This window comes from Pseudophryne corroboree, chromosome 8 (assembly GCF_028390025.1).
Source record: "Pseudophryne corroboree isolate aPseCor3 chromosome 8, aPseCor3.hap2, whole genome shotgun sequence".
In the NCBI taxonomy this organism is placed as follows: Eukaryota; Metazoa; Chordata; class Amphibia; order Anura; family Myobatrachidae; genus Pseudophryne; species Pseudophryne corroboree.
The window spans coordinates 348,633,348-348,657,636 of record NC_086451.1 but is presented as its reverse complement, the minus strand read 5'-3'; positions in this window follow the sequence as shown (position 1 = coordinate 348,657,636).

Here is a 24,289-nt window from a genome sequence, read left to right as displayed (position 1 = left end):
TTGCGCCTCTTTTTTTCTTTTTTGCGTCATGTGCTGTTTGGGGAGTGTTTTTTGGAAGGGCCATCCTGCGTGACACTGCAGTGCCACTCCTAGATGGGCCAGGTGTTTGTGTCGGCCACTAGGGTCGCCTAGCTTACTCACACAGCTACCTCATTGCGCCTCTTTTTTTCTTCTTTGCGTCATGTGCTGTTTGGGGAGTGTTTTTTGGAAGGGCCATCCTGCGTGACACTGCAGTGCCACTCCTAGATGGGCCAGGTGTTTGTGTCGGCCACTAGGGTCGCTTAGCTTACTCACACAGCTACCTCATTGCGCCTCTTTTTTTCTTTGCGTCATGTGCTGTTTGGGGAGTGTTTTTTGGAAGGGCCATCCTGCGTGACACTGCAGTGCCACTCCTAGATGGGCCAGGTGTTTGTGTCGGCCACTAGGGTCGCTTAGCTTACTCACACAGCTACCTCATTGCGCCTCTTTTTTTCTTTGCGTCATGTGCTGTTTGGGGAGTGTTTTTTGGAAGGGCCATCCTGCGTGATACTGCAGTGCCACTCCTAGATGGGCCAGGTGTTTGTGTCGGCCACTAGGGTCGCTTAGCTTACTCACACAGCTACCTCATTGCGCCTCTTTTTTTCTTTGCATCATGTGCTGTTTGGGGAGTGTTTTTTGGAAGGGCCATCCTGCGTGACACTGCAGTGCCACTCCTAGATGGGCCAGGTGTTTGTGTCGGCCACTAGGGTCGCTTATCTTACTCACACAGCTACCTCATTGCGCCTCTTTTTTTCTTTGCGTCATGTGCTGTTTGGGGAGTGTTTTTTGGAAGGGCCATCCTGCGTGACACTGCAGTGCCACTCCTAGATGGGCCAGGTGTTTGTGTCGGCCACTAGGGTCGCTTATCTTACTCACACAGCTACCTCATTGCGCCTCTTTTTTTCTTTGCGTCATGTGCTGTTTGGGGAGTGTTTTTTGGAAGGGCCATCCTGCGTGACACTGCAGTGCCACTCCTAGATGGGCCAGGTGTTTGTGTCGGCCACTAGGGTCGCTTATCTTACTCACACAGCTACCTCATTGCGCCTCTTTTTTTCTTTGCGTCATGTGCTGTTTGGGGAGTGTTTTTTGGAAGGGCCATCCTGCGTGACACTGCAGTGACACTCCTAGATGGGCCAGGTGTTTGTGTCGGCCACTAGGGTCGCTTATCTTACTCACACAGCTACCTCATTGCGCCTCTTTTTTTCTTTGCGTCATGTGCTGTTTGGGGAGTGTTTTTTGGAAGGGCCATCCTGCGTGACACTGCAGTGCCACTCCTAGATGGGCCAGGTGTTTGTGTCGGCCACTAGGGTCGCTTAGCTTACTCACACAGCTACCTCATTGCGCCTCTTTTTTTCTTTGCGTCATGTGCTGTTTAGGGAGTGTTTTTTGGAAGGGCCATCCTGCGTGACACTGCAGTGACACTCCTAGATGGGCCAGGTGTTTGTGTCGGCCACTAGGGTCGCTTAGCTTACTCACACAGCTACCTCATTGCGCCTCTTTTTTTCTTTGCGTCATGTGCTGTTTGGGGAGTGTTTTTTGGAAGGGCCATCCTGCGTGACACTGCAGTGCCACTCCTAGATGGGCCAGGTGTTTGTGTCGGCCACTAGGGTCGCTTATCTTACTCACACAGCTACCTCATTGCGCCTCTTTTTTTCTTTGCGTCATGTGCTGTTTGGGGAGTGTTTTTTGGAAGGGCCATCCTGCGTGACACTGCAGTGCCACTCCTAGATGGGCCAGGTGTTTGTGTTGGCCACTAGGGTCGCTTAGCTTACTCACACAGCTACCTCATTGCGCCTCTTTTTTTCTTTGCGTCATGTGCTGTTTGGGGAGTGTTTTTTGGAAGGGCCATCCTGCGTGACACTGCAGTGACACTCCTAGATGGGCCAGGTGTTTGTGTCGGCCACTAGGGTCGCTTAGCTTACTCACACAGCTACCTCATAGCGCCTCTTTTTTTCTTTGCGTCATGTGCTGTTTTGGGAGTGTTTTTTGGAAGGGCCATCCTGCGTGACACTGCAGTGCCACTCCTAGATGGGCCAGGTGTTTGTGTCGGCCACTAGGGTCGCTTAGCTTAGTCATCCAGCGACCTCGGTGCAAATTTTAGGACTAAAAATAATATTGTGAGGTGTGAGGTATTCAGAATAGACTGAAAATGAGTGGAAATTATGGTTTTTGAGGTTAATAATACTTTGGGATCAAAATGACCCCCCAAATTCTATGATTTAAGCTGTTTTTTAGTGTTTTTTGAAAAAAACACCCGAATCCAAAACACACCCGAATCCGACAAAAAAAATTCGGTGAGGTTTTGCCAAAATGCGGTCGAACCCAAAACACGGCCGCGGAACCGAACCCAAAACCAAAACACAAAACCCGAAAAATTTCAAGTGCACATCTCTAGTTCTAATGTCTCCAGCAGTCTCTGTTAGTTTTGCTTGTACAGGTTGAGTATCCCTTATCCAAAATGCTTGGGACCAGAGGAATTTTGGATATCGGATTTTTCCGTATTTTGGAATAATTGCATACCATAATGAGATATCATGGTGATGGGACCTAAATCTAAGCACAGAATGTATTTATGTTACATATACACCTTATACACACAGCCTGAAGGTCATTTTAGCCAATATTTTTTATAACTTTATGCATTAAACAAAATGTGTGTACATTCACACAATTCATTTATGTTTCATATACACCTTATGCACACAGCCTGAAGGTCATTGAATACAATATTTTTTATAACTTTGAGTATTAAACAAAGTTTGTGTACATTGAGCCATCAGAAAACAAAGGTTTCACTATCTCACTCTCACTCAAAAAAGTCTGTATTTCGGAATATTCTGTATTTCGGAATATTTGGATATGGGATACTCAACCTGTAGTATGTTTCGTAAGCACCTAATTTGGAAATGTTCCAGCCTTATTAGATCGTTTTTAAGGATTGTCCATGATTCTGAACCACAAAGTAATATTGTTCTAATCGGTGCATTGAATACCTTAATATTTATGGCAATGGTAATGTCCTGTTGGTTCCAGAGGCCTTTTTTTCAGAGATGCAAAGGCAGCTGAAGCACAACCTATACAATATATGATGTCGCTTGTAGCAGCTATCTGTTGACCATTAATAATTGAACCCAGGTATGTAAAGGTATCCACTTGTTCAGTGATATTTCCATCTAGGTTTCGCTGCACAGGCGTAGTTCCAGTAAAAATGTACTTGTTTTTTCTAGTGATGAGCGGGTTCGGTTTCTCGGAAATCGAACCCCCCCGAACTTCACCCTTTTTACACGGGTCCGAGCCATACTCGGATTCTCCCGTATGGCTCGGTTAACCCGAGCGCGCCCGAACGTCATCATCCCGCTGTCGGATTCTCGCGAGATTCGGATTCTATATAAGCAGCCGCGCGTCGCCGCCATTTTCACTCGTGCATTGGAAATGTTAGGGAGAGGACGTGGCTGGCGTCCTCTCCGTTATTGTTGAACTTGATTGTGCACTTTTGCTTAATTGTGGGAGGAGTACAGTGCAGAGTTTTGCTGACCAGTGACCACCAGTATATAATATAAAGCATTACGGTACAGTAGGCCACTGCTGTACCTACCTCTGTGTCGTCATTAAGTATACTATCCATCTAGATTCTACACCTGTGGTGCATTTCAGTAGTGCAGTTTGCTGACACAGTGATATGAATGCCATTTTTAGATTTCTCACAAATATTTAAGATGCCCGCTCTAATATATATATATTGTAAATGCTTGCACATCTTATTACCAAATCCCATAAATGTGTGCTTACATCGCACAACACCTCATAAGCATACCACAGCATCCCATAAGAGAAAAACGATACACCCACACATTATCTGAGTTCCAAAGCTCAATGAAGTATATATTTCTTGTTAAAAGGATATGGATACAATATATATTACAAAGTACAGTATACCTATAGTTACATGATAACACACAGAAAACAGTTAGAACAAAGTTAAAACACAGTTACATATAGTTATAGTTAAATGCCAGCGATGCAATTACCAGATCTTTCTCATTATTAGTTTGTCCCTCCATATGACTCGGTCTTTCTCTCTTTCCTCTGTAAAATCATGCAAGACCTCCATCTCCCTCTGAGACCACAAGCAACTGAACTCTGAGCCCCCCCTCGCCAGGAACTACTTTCCTGTGTGACTAGTTCCTGGGGGAGGGGTCTCTCTCTCCTTCACGATTGAGTCACTATTTTCTTTGTATATGCTGATCAGGTTGTCTATGAAAACTGCCAAAAGGGTTGGCTTGAGTTCCCTGTTCACTGTATCATTCATTGTTCTAACAAAGTGATTTTAGCTTTTATACATATAATCATAACTATCTGCTGCAATGTCCCACAACTTCACAACAAGTATCAAATTAATCTACACACCAATCTGCTTGTTTTAATAGTAAACATGACAGGTGTATCTGGTTCCGTTCAAATAATACACATTCATGACATTAATTCATTAGGTAATCTTAAATCACCATGATGTCTGCTGCTTGATATTATTATAATTATGTACTGTATGAAATAAGTGTCGAATCCATCTCTGTGGCATGTCCGTGTAAATGCGTGAGTTACCATATATTGCTGTGCTCGCTGCGCATATTTGCAAGTATAGCGACCTATATGTGTGTAGTTTGTATGTTCTCTTTATGTAATATTTTTTACTTTGACAGTCCACCCTTTGGCAGTCAACAATAACTGCCACTATCTAAATAATCCAAACAGAAAAATATATGTTATCATGAAATACCTCATTATGATTGGGAGTAGGGAGGAGAGGAGAAGGTGGGAAAGATATGACCTAGTGAGATAGTAAAAGCATGTGTGTATGGAATCCATGTCTGAGGGGTCATGTATCATCGTGCCGTACGTGTTTTAAATCAAGCTTCGAGGTATTGCGAAGTATACATTTGAATCCTTCTTATCCCGTGTCAAGGGTCTGTGGATGGGCTGTCAAACTCTACCGAGCTCTTTTCGGCTTTTGGTTGCAACAAATGGGGAGCACATTTAGTTGATGATACATGAAGGGGGGGGACATGTGAATGCAGATATATGTCTCTATATTCCCTGTCGACTATGTGTGTCATTACCTGGAGGTTGTAGAGATGAAGATAAGAAACAATCGTTATAAATGCAGTCGTAAACTATGTGAGTTTATATAAACAGTCGCCGATTGAGGTCTTGTCTGATGTCTTGTCTTGATGTACATGTTGTCTGATGTCTCTCGGTGCTTTTGCTATAAATAGCGAGCAAAAGCTTTTCCATTGTCCATAAAGTTACAGTCTCTAAAGTATTGGGCTATCGTAAAAGTTAAAGTCACTAGGGATATTGGGGGCTTTTAGCACAGTTCATCAATGGTCTGTATAAAAGAGGTTGTCAAATTCTTCTTCCAAGCGGATGTCTTTGTACCTTGGAGGAAAACAAAGGAGAAACGGGTGAAAGAAAAGGACCGTGGAATCACATTTTCATCACAACATTGTCTCTATCGTTGGGTCATAAATCAAATTAGTTGTTGTTATTACAGTGTCCTCGCTCCTCAGACTCATCACTCTGGTACTACCTTTACACTTCGTTAAAGCCCGAACGCATCTAAATATCAGGCCAACCAATATGACGACTCCCAGAATACACAAGAGAAATTTCCCTACGTCTATTATAATACTTTGGGTCCATTCTCCTAAACCAGAGAACCAATTTCGTGGGTTCAACCATGACACCCAACTGGTCAGCTCATTACCCACAGCAGCGAGTGTGAGATTGTGTTTCCTTCGAAACTCCCACTTCAATTGCAAAATGTCATCCATCTTTTGGTCTATGACCTCGGCCGGGTCCTCAGTGCTGTTTGTAATATACGTGCAGCACTTTACACCATACTGAGTTGCTAGGGTAACACAATACCCGCCTGTCACTGCTGTGAGGTAATTGAGAATCATCCTATGCTGAACCAGCTCTGTTTTGTAGGCTTGTAACTCTCTCCCAGTATACCTGAATGTGTCGTCATACATTTCGGTGATATTGTCTAACAAATTTGCTAGCGCAGATATATACTTATAATTTATCACTCCTCTGGCGGTACGAGTGATATCTAACGCGAGTAAGAATTGAATCCCGGTGGATTCATGGATCAGATCAGAGGCCGAGTGCTCTGTCCTCTCTATCAGATGCCTTTAAACGACGTGCTCGTAATGAGTGTGAGTATAAGGAGCTTGGGCACCGCGGTGAATGTCTTTCATTTTGTTATGGGATACAGTTATTACTTCAGACAGTACTTTTCCAATGTAACACAATCCCTCTGAGTTTGGGGCAAGCCACTTATAAGCCTTTCTCCCGCATATGAAATATGCATCATCGGGGAGAACATATGGGACAGAGTATGACATTACCATGTTACAAATTTTCCATGTGAAATCTCCTAACCCTAACTCTCCCATCTGTCTAGTACACGTATCAATTTGTACGATATGTGCACAGTATCCTGGTGATACTTCTCCAACTCGCATGGTCCTACTTCCTAGAGTATACATATACCGGAAATATTTTCCACTGTTGGCGATCTGGCGTATAAGTTCTGTGTCTGTGGGCATCCTATCGGCTCTATGTGAAAATGTCATGGTTTGATTACTCCATGACACTTCCCAATTTCCCGGCTTTCGGGGATTGGACATGTTAAAGCATACTAAGGACCTATCCACATGATACTGGTGGAGCTTCAAACTAGGAGGACTAGAGATATTAAACCTCTTGTCCACCGGTCTCCCACCACTTAACTCAAGTACCTCTCCTACAGATAAAGGGAATGGTACTAGTCCTGATTTGCTATGACCTTGAGGTACTTGAGAGCATACCCAACAGTCTGTCTGGTTTAACACTTTACCCACTAAGGAGTGATAGTCACTCAATGGATACCGGTCCATGTGGACATTAAAACTGGACTGACATTTCTTGATGCACCCATCCTCAACTATATTGTCACAATGCCTACAGATGCAGTTCTCTTCAGCTAACAATCCTTCACAATTTCTTCTATTGTCAATGCTACCAGATCGTTTTCTGATACTCGCCTTTACTCGGAGATTATGTTGCTCTTGGAAATTTACGCCTGCATCCTGGTCATCAGAACCCATTCCCGATCCTTTCTCGACCTCCATGGTACTCTCACCGAAACAGACTGCTCTGGTCAACATCATGGTCAACAGGAAAATCCGGATCACAGTCTCTTGGGGCAAGTCCATCTTATAGGAGGAAAAGGAGAAATTTGTAATGGGGGTACAAAAAATAATTTTAGGGGAAAGAAAAATGTTACGATGCTTTTGTCCTCTAGTCTTGTTGTTCTTCTTGCTCTGTTGTCATCTCAAAGGTGCTGTCTCTCAATCTTCCAAACGAACATTCTGGTGATACAATATTCCTTCCAAATCTGCAATATTTCTGTAAGGAGCAAAAATTTTGCATTACCATTTGTCTAACTGATGTGTGACATACCATCTGTAAAGCATGAGAACATGAGAGAGAAGAGGAAAAAAAACAAACAAACGAGAGAGAGAACAATTCATATATATGTTACCTAAAACAACAAACAAAACAAAAAAAAAACATTGGGGGTAATTCCAAGTTGATCGCAGCAGGAAATTTTTTAGCAGTTGGGCAAAACCATGTGCACTGCAGGGGGGGGCATATATAACATGAGCAGAGAGAGTTAGATTTGGGTGGGTTATTTTGTTTCTGTGCAGGGTAAATACTGGCTGCTTTATTTTTACACTGCAATTTAGATTGCATATTGAACTCACCACACCCAAATCTAACTCTCTCTGCACATGTTATATCTGACCCCTGCAGTGCACATGGTTTTGCCCAACTGCTAAAAAATTTCCTGCTGCGATCAACTTGGAATTACCCCCATTGTCAGATCTTCCGTTCACCATCAGGCTGTCACACCATCACATCCATTGGTATCTTTCCGCAGTCTCCCCCACCAGTATTTCCACACTCCACCCTTTTGTGCCTGGCCAGGACACACCGATGTCGGTAGGTCACACTGGGGTTAGGTAGACTTCTGCAAAGACCAAGTAGCTATGTGATGTTTGAGTTCTGCCGATGAACGTCAGAGATGGGGAAAAAGAAACATTTACAGATAAATAACAAAGTTTACCTGGCCGTTCCTGTGTCTACACGGAACTGACCTCCCAATAACATTAACTGTAACCTCAGGTTTACTATCAGTCCTAATGATCACCTTTCCTGACTGCATATTACAGGTGCGGCCCAAAATTCTTCTTATATGATCCCTGATTACAATTTCGTTTATCATGACTTTGCTCATGTTTTTGTCTAGGGGGTTGATATACCTTCTGTGGATCTTTAAACCTACAACTACGTGCAAAATGACCTTCCTTCTGGCAATTATAACACCTTATCACCTTTGACTTACCCACAGGGATCTGAGGCTTCTTACCTCCCTGTGCTTCCCTGTTTCTTTGGATATCATGGTCATGTCGTTGTCTAGGGGGTTGATATGACTTTTGTATATTTCTTGATCTACAATCTCTTGCAAAATGTCCCTCTTTGTGACAATGATAACAAACTATCACATTTGAATTTCTCACAGGGGTTTGCGGCTAAAGCTGGTGTGGCTTCGTTGTCAGGGCTTGTCTACTGATTGTCATTTGCTTACTGCCCTGTGACTCCAGGTGTCTTTTGATGTTCTATTCAATTATAACATCATCTTGTGTTGGTTCTACAATATGAGATACATTTGTTTGTGCGTGATATATAACACTGTACGTACCTGTGGACACGACCTCACCTGACCCTCCGTAAGGGGGTTTGATTACTGCCTTTACCGATTTGGTCGCGTCCACCTGGATGTCTTGTATGATGGCTGCTGGAGAAGGTGCCGACATCGTACTGGGCTCACTTTCTTGCTTGTAATCCTGAGGGAAGTTTAACATGGAGTGCAACTTGCACGGGTTAACAGTTGTACATTTAACAGTTTTACTTTTATCATTGTTACATTCGTTACAATTATTCTTATCATCTATACAGTTACTAAGTGCATGTTTATCATACCCCAGTGTGCCATTCTCTGTAACCACCTTCTCTCTTGTTGCCATATTTGTAAACAATCATAATGTCTAATCCGTTGCTTCCCGGATTTTATGAGACAGATCCTTCTCCTTAAATTATGCAATACCTCTGAGTCAAAACTACCTATCCCAGGAAATGGTGCTTTATCCCCCACAGTCATTCGTGTCCATTCATCACAAAAGGTCTCAGTGTGGGGACCATACTTCCCCCACATTACTAACCGAGCAGACCCTCGGGGTCTGCAAGCCTCTTCAGTCTGAACCCTGACTGCTAAACGTCCCTGTGTTGTGCACTTGGCTTCCATTGTGGACCTTTTTAACACAGAAAAACTTCCTAAAATGCACCAAACACAGAAGTCTACGGTGGAAGTTTTCCAAGCTCTTCCACCAGCTTCTTCTGCTCCGAGTACAACGAATCCGCCCCTTTTAGCAGACCCACGTAATCGTTGCAGGCCCTACCAGCGAAAATTCCTTACCTTTATATTTTACACAAATCACGCTTGCATGTGCTCCCTACAACACGCATGAGGGCAATTTAAATATACGACCTCATATCACGTTGCGTTATTGGTCACACATACAACCGTGCGGTCCAATCGTACCACTTATAGACACTTGTTGCCTATAAATGGTAGGATCATTGGAGTCTCCCTACTGTGCTCCAAAACAGCCGGAGCGTAATACCACGAAAACCTTATCACACTTCGTCGCACTTGTTCACCAAGACCGTGCACGCACGTTTTCACCTAGACCGTGCTCATCACGTATTCACCTAGACCGTGATTCACCAAGACTTACTTCACCAAGATTTACTTCACCAAGATTTCACCAAGACTTCACCAAGATTTCACCAAGACTTCACCAAGAGGAGTTCAATACACTCATACCGTTTTCAACCCACTATCATTCTATAGTTTTCTGATCAGAAAAAAATAATAATAATCATTTCCCGTAATCTGATAGCTCTCCCCAGAGGTATTACAGTAAAGTAAGGTATTTAAACTAAATTTTGGAAACTGAAATCAATTTGTGCTATTATCGCGTTGCTTCCGTATCGCCTACTAAAACAATGCTATTGTGTGATTTGTATCTAGTGGGCGTATCTGCACACTGCGTTGCGTAAACACGCCACGTGTGTAGGCCTTTGTGTTTGCGTACGTAATCTCGCACGTTGCCCGAGACACGTATGCAAAAAGCCAGATATGCTCACAGTAACGCAAATAACACGTTTCTATAAATGCAAATGATATTTAGCTATAATCATTTACCGAACACCACACAGATTTCATTGTATCAACTTATATTAGACCAGGCTGTGTGCGTGTTTTAAAATTACTCCCTTAAATATTAATTTTTACTTTTAACTACAAATAGCAACAAATCTTTCTCAGCACGTTATCAATGCAAATGGTAAACAGGAAGGTAGATAGTTGAAAATACACAGATGAAAATGCAATTCTAAATTAATCTAATAACATACATTGATGTCACACACATATAATATTACATCTATGAGACCTTATTCAGTGCTTCTAATTTGCATATGAATGTGCTTTTAACTATCTGTGAAGGCGATTTCCTTCACTGCTGGGAGAAAAAGAAACCAGTTACACAGGTTAATTTGCATTTCAATGGCCATCCTACAACCAGTAGAGAATCCTAGAAACCAAAAAAACAAAACAAAACCCAAAACTTTGTTTTATCTGTGTATTTCCTAAATCAAATATTCATTTCACTATTAACTTACATTAAACCCCATCTAAACTATTTATAATTGATTATGATATGGATTAAATAAATGCATTGGTAACTCAAATGGTGATTTCTTTTTGACGAGGGATGGCTGATTATTCCTGAGTCAACTGAAAATCAGCCATTCAGAAAAAAACAAAAATTTTGACCTTCCCAAAATGGCCGCTGCTCCTCCCCCTTCCACATCCATGAGGGTTACACAAAATGGAGGACAGACCATGCGGCTTCTTTTGTAAAGAAAATCACCATGTAAGCCCCTGAAGTTATTTTAGGCCTGGGTTAAAAATAAAACTATCAAGCTATGCAAACTTTTAAAAATACTTTTAAACCTACTTAAACAGATAAACATTCCAATCTGAATCAAACACAATATGACCCATTTGAACCTTGTTTTGCAACAATAAAAATACATTTTAGCATCTTAAATATTATGAGAAACGAATTGTCCCTTAAATTTCATACCAGCATCTTACTAACACAACACAACACACACGGATATGATATTTTCATCAGCTTCTCAATGCGTCCATTGGAGCCGGTCAATTTCAGCCGTGTTTGTAATGTACAGTGCATTATTAAGAACGTGATATCCCGGACCAGAGCTCCCATCTATGAATGCCATTTTTAGATTTCTCACAAATATTTAAGATGCCCGCTCTAATATATATATATTGTAAATGCCTGCACATCTTATTACCAAATCCCATAAATGTGTGCTTACATCGCACAACACCTCATAAGCATACCACAGCATCCCATAAGAGAAAAACGATACACCCACACATTATCTGAGTTCCAAAGCTCAATGAAGTATATATTTCTTGTTAAAAGGATATGGATACAATATATATTACAAAGTACAGTATACCTATAGTTACATGATTACACTCACACAGAAAACAGTTAGAACATAGTTAAAACAGTTACATATAATGCCAGCGATACAATTACCAGATCTTTCTCATTATTAGTTTGTCCCTCCATATGACTCTGTCTTTCTCTCTTTCCTCTGTAAAATCATGCAAGACCTCCATCTCCCTCTGAGACCACAAGCAACTGAACTCTGAGCCCCCCCTCGCCAGGAACTACTTTCCTGTGTGACTAGTTCCTGGGGGAGGGGTCTCTCTCTCCTTCACGATTGAGTCACTATTTTCTTTGTATATGCTGATCAGGTTGTCTATGAAAACTGCCAAAAGGTTGGCTTGAGTTCCCTGTTCACTGTATCATTCATTGTTCTAACAAAGTGATTTTAGTTTTTATACATATAATCATAACTATCTGCTGCAATGTCCCACAACTTCACAACAAGTATCAAATTAATCTACACACCAATCTGCTTGTTTTAATAGTAAACATGACAGGTGTATCTGGTTCCGTTCAAATAATACACATTCATGACATTAATTCATTAGGTAATCTTAAATCGCCATGATGTCTGGTGCTTGATATTATTATAATTATGTACTGTATGAAATAAGTGTCGAATCCATCTCTGTGGCATGTCCGTGTAAATGCGTGAGTTACCATATATTGCTGTGCTCGCTGCGCATATTTGCAAGTATAGCGACCTATATGTGTGTAGTTTGTATGTTCTCTTTATGTAATATTTTTGACTTTGACAGTGACCACCAGTATATATAGCAGTACGGTACGGAAGGCCACTGCTGTACCTACCTCTGTATCGTCATTAAGTATACTATCCATCTACATTCTATACCTGTGGTGCATTTTAGTTTTGCAGTTTGCTGACACAGTGACCACCAGTATACTATATATAGCAGTACGGTACGGAAGGCCACTGCTGTACCTACCTCTGTGTCGTCATTGAGTATACTATCCATCTACATTCTATACCTGTGGCGCATTTTAGTTTTGCAGTTTGCTGACACAGTGACCACCAGTATACTATATATAGCAGTACGGAAGGCCACTGCTGTACCTACCTCTGTGTCGTCATTAAGTATACTATCCATCTAGATTCTATACCTGTGGTGCATTTCAGTTGTGCAGTTTGCTGACACAGTGACCACCAGTATATATAGCAGTACGGTACGGAAGGCCACTGCTGTACCTACCTCTGTGTCGTCATTAAGTATACTATCCATCTACATTCTATACCTGTGGTGCATTTTAGTTTTGCAGTTTGCTGACACAGTGACCACCAGTATACTATATATAGCAGTACGGTACGGAAGGCCACTGCTGTACCTACCTCTGTGTTGTCATTAAGTATACTATCCATCTACATTCTATACCTGTGGTGCATTTTAGTTTTGCAGATTGCTGACAGTGACCACCAGTATATATAGCAGTACGGTACGGAAGGCCACTGCTCTACCTACCTCTGTGTCGTCAAGTATACTATCCATCCATACCTGTGGTGCATTTCAGTTGTGCGCAGTATATATAGTAGTAGGCCATTGCTATTGATAGTTACTGGCATATAATTCCACACATTAAAAAATGGAGAACAAAAATGTGGAGGTTAAAATAGGGAAAGATCAAGATCCACTTCCACCTCGTGCTGAAGCTGCTGCCACTAGTCATGGCCGAGACGATGAAATGCCATCAACGTCGTCTGCCAAGGCCAATGCCCAATGTCATAGTAGAGAGCATGTAAAATCCAAAAAACAAAAGTTCAGTAAAATGACCCAAAAATCAAAATTAAAAGCGTCTGAGGAGAAGCATAAACTTGCCAATATGCCATTTACGACACGGAGTGGCAAGGAACGGCTGAGGCCCTGGTCTATGTTCATGGCTAGTGGTTCAGCTTCACATGAGGATGGAAGCACTCATCCTCTCGCTAGAAAAATGAAAAGACTTAAGCTGGCAAAAGCACAGCAAAGAACTGTGCGTTCTTCTAAATCACAAATCCCCAAGGAGAGTCCAATTGTGTCGGTTGCGATGCCTAACCTTTCCAACACTGGACGGGAAGAGCTTGCGCCTTCCACCATTTGCACGCCCCCTGCAAGTGCTGGAAGAAGCACCCGCAGTCCAGTTCCTGATAGTCAAATTGAAGATGTCACTGTTGAAGTACACCAGGATGAGGATATGGGTGTTGCTGGCGCTGGGGAGGAAATTGACAAGGAGGATTCTGATGGTGAGGTGGTTTGTTTAAGTCAGGCACCCGGGGAGACACCTGTTGTCCGTGGGACGAATATGGCCATTGACATGCCTGGTCAAAATACAAAAAAAATCAGCTCTTCGGTGTGGAATTATTTCAACAGAAATGCGGACAACAGGTGTCAAGTCGTGTGTTGCCTTTGTCAAGCTGTAATAAGTAGGGGTAAGGACGTTAACCACCTCGGAACATCCTCCCTTATACATCACCTGCAGCGCATTCATCATAAGTCAGTGACAAGTTCAAAAACTTTGGGTGACAGCGGAAGCAGTCCACTGACCACTTAATCCCTTCCTCTTGTAACCAAGCTCCTGCAAACCACACCACCAACTCCCTCAGTGTCAATTTCCTCCTTACCCAGGAAAGCCAATAGTCCTGCAGGCCATGTCACTGGCAAGTCTGACGAGTCCTCTCCTGCCTGGGATTCCTCCGATGCATCCTTGAGTGTAACGCCTACTGCTGCTGGCGCTGCTGTTGTAGCTGCTGGGAGTCGATCGTCATCCCAGAGGGGAAGTCGGAAGACCACTTGTACTACTTCCAGTAAGCAATTGACTGTCCAACAGTCCTTTGCGAGGAAGATGAAATATCACAGCAGTCATCCTGCTGCAAAGCAGATAACTCAGGCCTTGGCAGCCTGGGCGGTGAGAAACGTGGTTCCGGTATCCACCGTTAATTCAGAGCCAACTAGAGACTTGATTGAGGTACTGTGTCCCCGGTACCAAATACCATCTAGGTTCCATTTCTCTAGGCAGGCGATACTGAAAATGTACACAGACCTCAGAAAAAGACTCACCAGTGTCCTAAAAAATGCAGTTGTACCCAATGTCCACTTAACCACGGACATGTGGACAAGTGGAGCAGGGCAGACTCAGGACTATATGACTGTGAAAGCCCACTGGGTAGATGTATTGCCTCCCGCAGCAAGAACAGCAGCGGCGGGACAAGTAGCAGCATCTCGCAAACGCCAACTCGTTTCTAGGCAGGCTACGCTTTGTATCACCGCTTTCCAGAAGAGGCACACAGCTGACAACCTCTTACGGAAACTGAGGAAGATCATCGCAGAATGGCTTACCCCAATAGGACTCTCCTGGGGATTTGTGACATCGGACAACGCCAGCAATATTGTGCGTGCATTACATCTGGGCAAATTCCAGCACGTCCCATGTTTTGCACATACATTGAATTTGGTGGTGCAGAATTATTTAAAAAACGACAGGGGCGTGCAAGAGATGCTGTCGGTGGCCCGAAGAATTGCCGGCCACTTTCGGCATTCAGCCACCGCGTACAGTAGACTGGAGCACCACCAAACATTCCTGAACCTGCCCTGCCATCATCTGAAGCAAGAGGTGGTAACGAGGTGGAATTCAACCCTCTATATGCTTCAGAGGATGAAGGAGCAGCAAAAGGCCATTCAAGCCTATACATCTGCCCACGATATAGGCAAAGGAGGGGGAATGCACCTGACTCAAGCGCAGTGGAGAATGATTTCAATGTTGTGCAAGGATCTGCAACCCTTTGAACTTGCCACACGTGAAGTCAGTTCAGACACTGCCAGCCTGAGTCAGGTCATTCCCCTCATCAGGCTTTTGCAGAAGAAGCTGGAGACATTGAAGGAGGAGCTAAAACAGAGCGATTCCGCTAGGCATGTGGGACTTGTGGATGGAGCCCTTAATTCGCTTAACCAGGATTCACGGGTGGTCAATCTGTTGAAATCAGAGCACTACATTTTGGCCACCGTGCTCAATCCTAGATTTAAAACCTACGTTGTATCTCTCTTTCCGGCAGACACAAGTCTGCAGAGGTTCAAAGACCTGCTGGTGAGAAAATTGTCAAGTCAAGCGGAACGTGACCCGTCAACATCTCCTCCTTTACATTCTCCCGCAACTGGGGGTGCGAGGAAAAGGCTAAGAATTCCGAGCCCACCCGCTGGCGGTGATGCAGGGCAGTCTGGAGCGAGTGCTGACATCTGGTCCGGACTGAAGGACCTGCCAACGATTACTGACATGTCGTCTACTGTCACTTCATATGATTCTCTCACCATTGAAAGAATGGTGGAGGATTATATGAGTGACCGCATCCAAGTAGGCACGTCAGACAGTCCGTACGTATACTGGCAGGAAAAAGAGGCAATTTGGAGGCCCTTGCACAAACTGGCTTTATTCTACCTAAGTTGCCCTCCCTCCAGTGTGTACTCCGAAAGAGTGTTTAGTGCAGCCGCTCACCTTGTCAGCAATCGGCGTACGAGGTTACTTCCAGAAAATGTAGAGAAGATGATGTTCATCAAAATGAATTATAATCAATTCCCCCGTGAGACATTCACCCGCAGCAATTGCCTCCACAAAGTACACAGGGACCTGAGATGGTGGATTCCAGTGGGGACGAATTAATAATCTGTGAGGAGGGGGATGTACACAGTGAAAGGGGTAAGGAATCGGAGGATGATGATGAGGTGGACATCTTGCCTCTGTAGAGCCAGTTTGTGCAAGGAGAGATTGATTGCTTCTTTTTTTGGTGGGGGCCCAAACCAACCAGTCATTTCAGTCACAGTCGTGTGGCAGACCCTGTCGCTGAAATGATGGGTTCGTTAAAGTGTGCATGTCCTGTTTATACAACATAAGGGTGGGTGGGAGGGCCCAAGGATAATTCCATCTTGCACCTCTTTTTTCTTTAATTTGTCTTTGCATCATGTGCTGTTTGGGGACAATTTTTTTGAAGTGCCATCCTGCCTGACACTGCAGTGCCACTCCTAGATGGGCCAGGTGTTTGTGTCGGCCACTTGTGTCGCTTAACTTAGTCACACATCGACCTTGGTGCGCCTCTTTTTTTCTTTGCATCATGTGCTGTTTGGGGACAATTTTTTTGAAGTGCCATCCTGCCTGACACTGCAGTGCCACTCCTAGATGGGCCAGGTGTTTGTGTCGGCCACTTGTGTCGCTTAGCTTAGTCACACAGCGACCTTGGTGCGCCTCTTTTTTTCTTTGCATCATGTGCTGTTTGGGGACTATTTTTTTGAAGTGCCATCCTGCCTGACACTGCAGTGCCACTCCTAGATGGGCCAGGTGTTTGTGTCGGCCACTTGTGTCGCTTAGCTTAGCCATCCAGCGACCTCGGTGCAAATTTTAGGACTAAAAATAATATTGTGAGGTGTGAGGTGTTCAGAATAGACTGGAAATGAGTGAAAATTATGGTTATTGAGGTTAATAAAACTATGGGATCAAAATGACCCCCAAATTCTATGATTTAAGCTGTTTTTTAGGGTTTTTTGTAAAAAACACCCGAATCCAAAACACACCCGAATCCGACAAAAAATTTTCGATGAGGTTTTGCCAAAACGCGTCCGAATCCAAAACACGGCCGCGGAACCGAATCCAAAACCAAAACACAAAACCCGAAAAATGTCCGGTGCACATCACTAGTTTTTTCTGCATTTATTTGTAAGCCAAGCTTTGATACATTTGTGCGGAGCTTAGTTAGGATGTTTTGGGCACCCTACATGTTTTTGGCTAGGAAGACGATATCATCAGCGTAGCCTGGATCTGTGAGGGCTGTATGTTTGCCAGTAATGGTGCCCATTTCATTTAGCTATGTTGAAGAGCATGGGCGATACTCTACAACCTTGCTTGACACCAGTTGAGATTGCGTACAGTTGGGTCAATTGGCTTGCATATTTAACTCTGTTTGATCCGTTGTTGCAGATAGCTTGAATCATCTTATGGATGTTATGTGAGATGTTCTCCGTCTTGAGGGCACACCATGCAGATTCTCGGCCCACACTGTCAAAGTCACAGTTAAAGTCAACAACAACTAGAAAAAGCTCTTTCTTTGATTGTAGGCGTGATTCAAGTATTTGTCTGATAGTGAAAATATTGTCCTAAATCCAGCATGTTGCTCTCTGCAGTTGCTTACTTGCTTTCTCATGTGTTTAGTAGCCTTAAGTGTATAACTGATGTTAGTATTTTGCTGGATGTTGTTAGTAGACTTTTGCCTCTGTAGATTTCACAGTTTGTGGGGTCACCTTTTTTGTGAATGGGAATTATTATGGCATCTTTTAAATCTTCTGGCCCACAGGAGTTTTTCCAGGCAATTGCATATATGTCTCTAACTTGGTGTACTATTAAGTCTCCTGCTTTTGAAGCTTCTGCTGGGATATCAATGCCTGGTGCTTTTCCATTCTTCATCTTTTTAACTGCTCATCTACTATAATTTTGTCTGGTTTTGGAGTGTTATCTCCCCCCCCCCCCCACCCCCTCTCCCCCCCATGTGCTAATACTTAGTACTATGTATGTGTTTTACATTTTAAGTACTGTATATTCTGACAATCCCATTGTACAAAATATACATATCTGGGTACTGTATGTACATAAGCTGTGCATATCAAAAAAATATCTGGACTCTCAATGCCAGCTACTCTGATTCAGCCCTAACTTAAATAAATGAAAACACTTATGTGACTGAGTAAATAATGCTCTTGTTTCTCCATCTAATACCCCGTGTCGACATGGGTCAGTGTGCGATGTGAAAGCACTTTCGGCGAATTAGCGGGTCGCCTGACTCGGTAATTCAACCAGGTATAAAAGAAGGATTATACCCGGGTTGAATACCGGGTCAGGCGCAGTGTGAATGGGAGCCGCGTCGATGCGACACGGTTCCCATTCACAGCATAGGGAGAGGCAGCGCAGGAGATGAGCTCATCTCCCAGCGCCGCCTCCAACCCCGCCCTGATGCTGCTGCGCCCCACCGCTGCAATGGCAACCGACCCGGTATATTGCTTGGTCGGAAAGCCAACAAAAGCAGAGCAAATGCCGGATCCCACCCGGTAAGGACACGTTTCTCTTACCGGGTGGGATCCGGCATTTGTGATCTGAAAGCGGTATAAGAGTCACAATCACAATGGGCCAAGTGCAGATCATAATAATGCAGGAACTTGGTGTTCGGATGCATCATTCAATGGTGCTATTCTATGGTGCAAATCTCTTATTATGTGCTAAAGCAGTTATTGTTGTCTCATGAATTCTACCTTATTATTAGTGTTCTCTGTGTGTTATATAATGCACACTGGGCCTAATTCAGAGTTGGTCGCAGCAGCTAATTTGTTAGCAGTTGAGCAAAACCATGAGCACTGCAGGGGGGGAGGGCAGATATAACATGTGCAGAGAGAGTTAGATTTGGGTGGGGTGTGTTCAAACTGAAATCTAAATTGCAGTGTAAAAATAAAGCAGCCAGTATTTACCCTGCACAGAAACAAAATAACCCACCCAAATCTAACTCTCTCTGCACATGTTATATCTGCCAAACATGCAGTTCACGTGGGCCCTCATTCCGAGTTGTTCGCTCGCTAGCTGCTTTTAGCAGCATTGCACACGCTAGGCCGCCGCCCTCTGGGAGTGTATTTAGCATAGCAGAATTGCGATCAAAAGAGTAGCAAAACTGCTAATAAATAATTCTTTGCAGTTTCTGAGTAGCTCCAGACCTACTCCTAGATTGCGATCAGCTCAGTCCGTTTAGTTCCTGGTTTGACGTCATAAACACGCCCTGCGTTCGGCCAGCCACTCCCCCGTTTTTCCAGACACTCCCGCGTTTTTCCCAGACACGCCTGCGTTTTTTAGCACACTCCCGGAAAACGCTTAGTTACCACCCAGAAACGCCCCTTTCCTGTCAATCATTCACCAATTATTATTATTATCCTTTATTTATATGGCGCCACAAGGGTTCCGCAGCGCCCAATTACAGAGTACATAAACAAATAATCAAACAGGAAAACAGCAACTTACAGTTTATGACAGTATAGGACAAGTACAGGGTAGATGAACATAGTTACATCAGCAGATGACACTGGAATAAGTATCAGGTGGCAGAAGACTGCTGGATTTGGTGCAGTTGAAGATTATTAAATTAAGAAAGGATAAGCACATGAGGGAAGAGGGTCCTGCTCGTGAGAGCATACATTCTAAAGGGGAGGGGTAGACAGACAGGGGTGACACAGATGGGGTACATAGAGAGCGTAGAACAGAGGGTTAGGATGACTTTGGCTGGGTTTTGTGAAGAAGTGGGTCTTGAGAGCCCGTTTGAAGTTTTGTAGAGAGGTGGAGAGTCTGAGGGGGAGAGGTAGGGAATTCCAGAGAAGTGGTGCAGCATGTGAAAAATCTTGGAAGTAGGAGTGGGAGGAAGTAATCCGTAGGCAGGAGAGTCGGCGTGCATTAGCAGAGCGAAGAGGACGGGTGGGAGTGTAAAGGGAGATAAGGTCAGAGATGTAGATGGGAGAGGAGTGGGTGAAGGCTTTGTAAGCAAGTGTGAGAGGCTTGAAATGGATTCTGAAAGGGAAGGGGAGCCAGTGAAGGTCTAGTAAGAGAGGAGAGGTGGACGTAGTGCGTTTGGTGAGGAAGATGAGCCGGGCAGCAGCATTGAGGATAGATTGGAATGGAGAGAGGTATTTGTCAGGAATGCCAGTCAGGAAGAGATTACAGTAGTCCAGTCTGGAGATGACCAGTGAGTGGATAAGAGTCTTAGTAGCATCCTGGGTCAGAAAGGGTCTGATCCTGGAAATATTTTTTAGATGAAAACGGCAGGTTTGTGAGAGGTGCTGAATGTGTGGTTTGAAGGAGAGGGAGGAGTCAAGGATTACTCCAAGACAGCGCACTTGGGGGCTAGAGGAGATAGTAGTGCCATCAATACATAATGAGATTGTAGGAGGTGAGGTTATGCGGGAGGGAGGGAAGATGATCAGCTCGGTCTTAGACATGTTAAGTTTAAGAAAGCACTGGGACATCCAGGAAGAGGTAGCAGAGAGACAGTTGGAGATACAAGTGAGGAGAGCAGGGGAGAGGTCTGGAGAGGAAAGATAGATTTGGGTGTCATCAGCATAGAGATGATATTGGAAACCAAAAGAACTAATGAGCTTACCTAGTGAGGACGTATAGAGAGAGGAAAGAAGAGGACCAAGGACAGAACCTTGGGGTACCCCTACAGTTAGTGGAAGTGAGGGGGAGGTGGAGTCATGAGAGGAGACAGAGAATGCACGGTCAGAAAGGTAGGAGGACAGCCAAGAGAGGGCAGTGTCACGCAGACCAATGGAGTGAAGGATTTGCAGTAGGAGAGGATGGTCCACAGTGTCAAAAGCAGCAGAGAGATCAAGTAGAATAAGTAGAGAGTAGTGTCCCTTAGATTTAGCAGCATGGAGGTCATTGCATACTTTTGTAAGGGCAGTTTCAGTGGAGTGGAGAGGACGGAAGCCAGACTGGAATGGGTCAAGCAGTGAGTGTGAGGAAAGAAAGAAAGTAAGGTGGTTGTAGACAATACGCTCAAGGAGTTTGGAGGCAAAAGGGAGGAGAGAGATGGGTCGGTAGTTGGAGAGAGTGTTTGGATCAAGGGTAGGTTTTTTAAGAATAGAAGAGATGAGTGCATGCTTGAAGGCAGAGGGGACAGTGCCTGATGAGAGGGAGAGATTGAGAAGGTGGGAAAGATGGGAACAAGCAGAAGGAGAGAGGTAGCGGAGGAGGCGGGAGGGGATAGGGTCAAGTGGGGAGGTGGTGAGGGGACAGGAACGAATGCAATCAGCACTGCGACTGAAAATCGTCGCTCGAACACCAGCAAATCTACTAAGTTTTGTGTTAAATAACTTAGCGTATGCGCTCTGCGTACCATGCGCATGCGCAGTTAGCAACAAATCGCAGCATAGCGAAAATCGGCAACGAGCGAACAACTCGGAAAGACCCCCATGGTTTTGCCCAACTGCTAACAAATTTGCTGCTGTGATCAACTCTGAATTACCCCCATTGTTGGAATATACTGTCCCTTATTGCATACAAATGAAAATAGAAACAATAAATTATTTAAAAATATGCTGACAAAATCTAATTGTATACTGTATACACATTCAATAAAGAATGTACCTCACAATTTGAAAGGAGAAATCACTATAAGAAGTAGATAACTATCAATAAATATATATTCACAAGAAAATAAAAAAAAGAAATAGCTATGGTTGGTGATGGTTGTTATCATCATCATCAATGTCTATTTTAACCAACCATCAATCAATCAATCAATCAATCAATCAACACTAAATCACAATTTTGACAGGGGTATCTGCATCTCCATGAGGGTCTGCATATCTTCACAAGTAAATCATCATGACTGAACTATACTCAGAGTGCCCCATCCCGGCGCTACAGTTGCAAGTGGACGCAAGTGTCAGATGCAAGCTAATCTGCATGAGCGCATAGACATGAAGCACTTCTTCTGGTTATGCACAATACAAATTTGTGTGTGTGTGTGTGTGTGGGGGGGGGGGGGGGTTCCGCTATGCAAATGGGTGTATGTCCCATTCAGCATCAGGCCCATAGAATTGTAAATTAATGTAGTTAGTCAAGTCTGTAAGTCTCAACCAAATATAACTTTATAAAATGTTGGTTCATTTGTATTGTGACTTGCTCTTTATTGTTATAGGGGCATGTCCCTATAGATCACCCATTGTACTAAATGGGTAGGTAAAACACGTATAAGGGGCATGCCTGCATGTCATGTCACAAAAGTGTGATTGGGACCCTGTGGGGAATGCTGGAGAGCTGTATGTACAGTGATTGGTAATGCTGGTCTTAGAGATAAGTGCGTCTGTACATGTGGAAGAGCAATGAACGTGATAGTGATCACAGCATGGTTACCTTTGATGAATTGCCCTTGTAGAACGAATGTGGGGAACTGATGGAATACAGCTTTTCTCAACTACAATATTGCAACACTAATTTAAAAGTACCCTTAAATGCAAAGTTTTATTTCAATGTCTACGGTGCTTCAAATGTTTATTGGTCTTGTGATGTACTGTATGTGGCAACCAATTAATGAGAACAGCCTGAAGTCAACAAGACCCCCACCATAAAAAAACGAAGCCTTTGCAACCTGAAGTTCTAAACTATTTCTGTTCACTGTTATCTTTTTCATTTCTGTGTTGTTTGTTTACATCGCTCATGTCATCCTCTTTTGTATCATTACTTCCTTTAGGCCAAAGCGGCATCGTTCAAGTCAGTGGCTGCCGAAACATAATGATCTCCTTTTGATTTGATGTTCACAGTTCACTGAGATATATCTAAAAATGGCTCTTGAATGTTAGAAAAAACTGGTCTCTGTAAATGTATACGGGTATTGCGGATTATGTATTATCATTTATTTTCATGTGTAAAATAACATATTAGACATTTGAATTAATACAAATGCGAAGAACATTAACACCCATTCAGCTTGTTTGAAAAGTATTGTGAAGTGAATCGTGGAACCATTGGACTCATATGGGACCTAGTACACATGGATGTAACTATAGTGGGATGCAAGGGGTGCCATTACTATGGGGCCCAGAGGCTCAGTGGGCCCTGGACCCAGGTTAAAATTGCATACCAATTTCCCAGATTTCCCGGCTAAACAATGGGGTCTGATCCATTGCCCAGCTGGAATTGTGACATTACATTTTCAGAGAGAAGTATGTGTAGTGAATGATAGAATGGTAAGGGGCACTGTAACGTGGCATAATTTGAACTGAAGGACACTCTCATCATTCTAATGTGGCTCACAGTAACGAGGTATATTATGAACTGGAGGGCACTCTAGTGTGGCACATTATGAGCAGGAGCACTGTAAAGAGGCATAATATGAATTGGGGACACTGTATGTTATAATGTGAATTGGGGGTACTGTGTGGCATAATGTGTACTGGCAGCCCTGCAATGTGACATCATGTAAACTAGGGAACTACGATGGTTAATAAAAAAAAACTAGGACTCTACTATGGGGCATAATATTAACTATGGCACTACTATGGTTTAGAAAATTAACAACTGCTGCGGCTAGGTGTCTCTCAATAAGTATTGGGACAGGGCCCCATCAATATGTTGCTATAGGGCCTACACAGTTCTGGTTACACCCCTCCTAGTGCATCTAGGAAACAAAGGACGGCAAATATGCTTTGATTCTTACTTTATCAGTTTATAGTCCTCAAAACTACTGTTAAGGTTTAATAAATAAATAAATAGTAAAACTTATAGTAGTATTTTGGAATAAGCTTTAAGGGCAAATCAGGAGACCTAACTACATGGGTGTACTGAGTTGAGTCAAAATTATGATATAAAATAAATCAAAAACAGTTTATATATAAAAGCTTAAAGCACTTAAAGTAAAATAAGTTTAATAATACATTTAAAAAGAAGCACTTTGCTCATGTTTTTCCCTGTGGAAGACCTATCTGAGCGCTATTTTGGGCCTGTGTCCCCTGGTAATATCAGTGGGCAGTCTGATCCTGCTCATA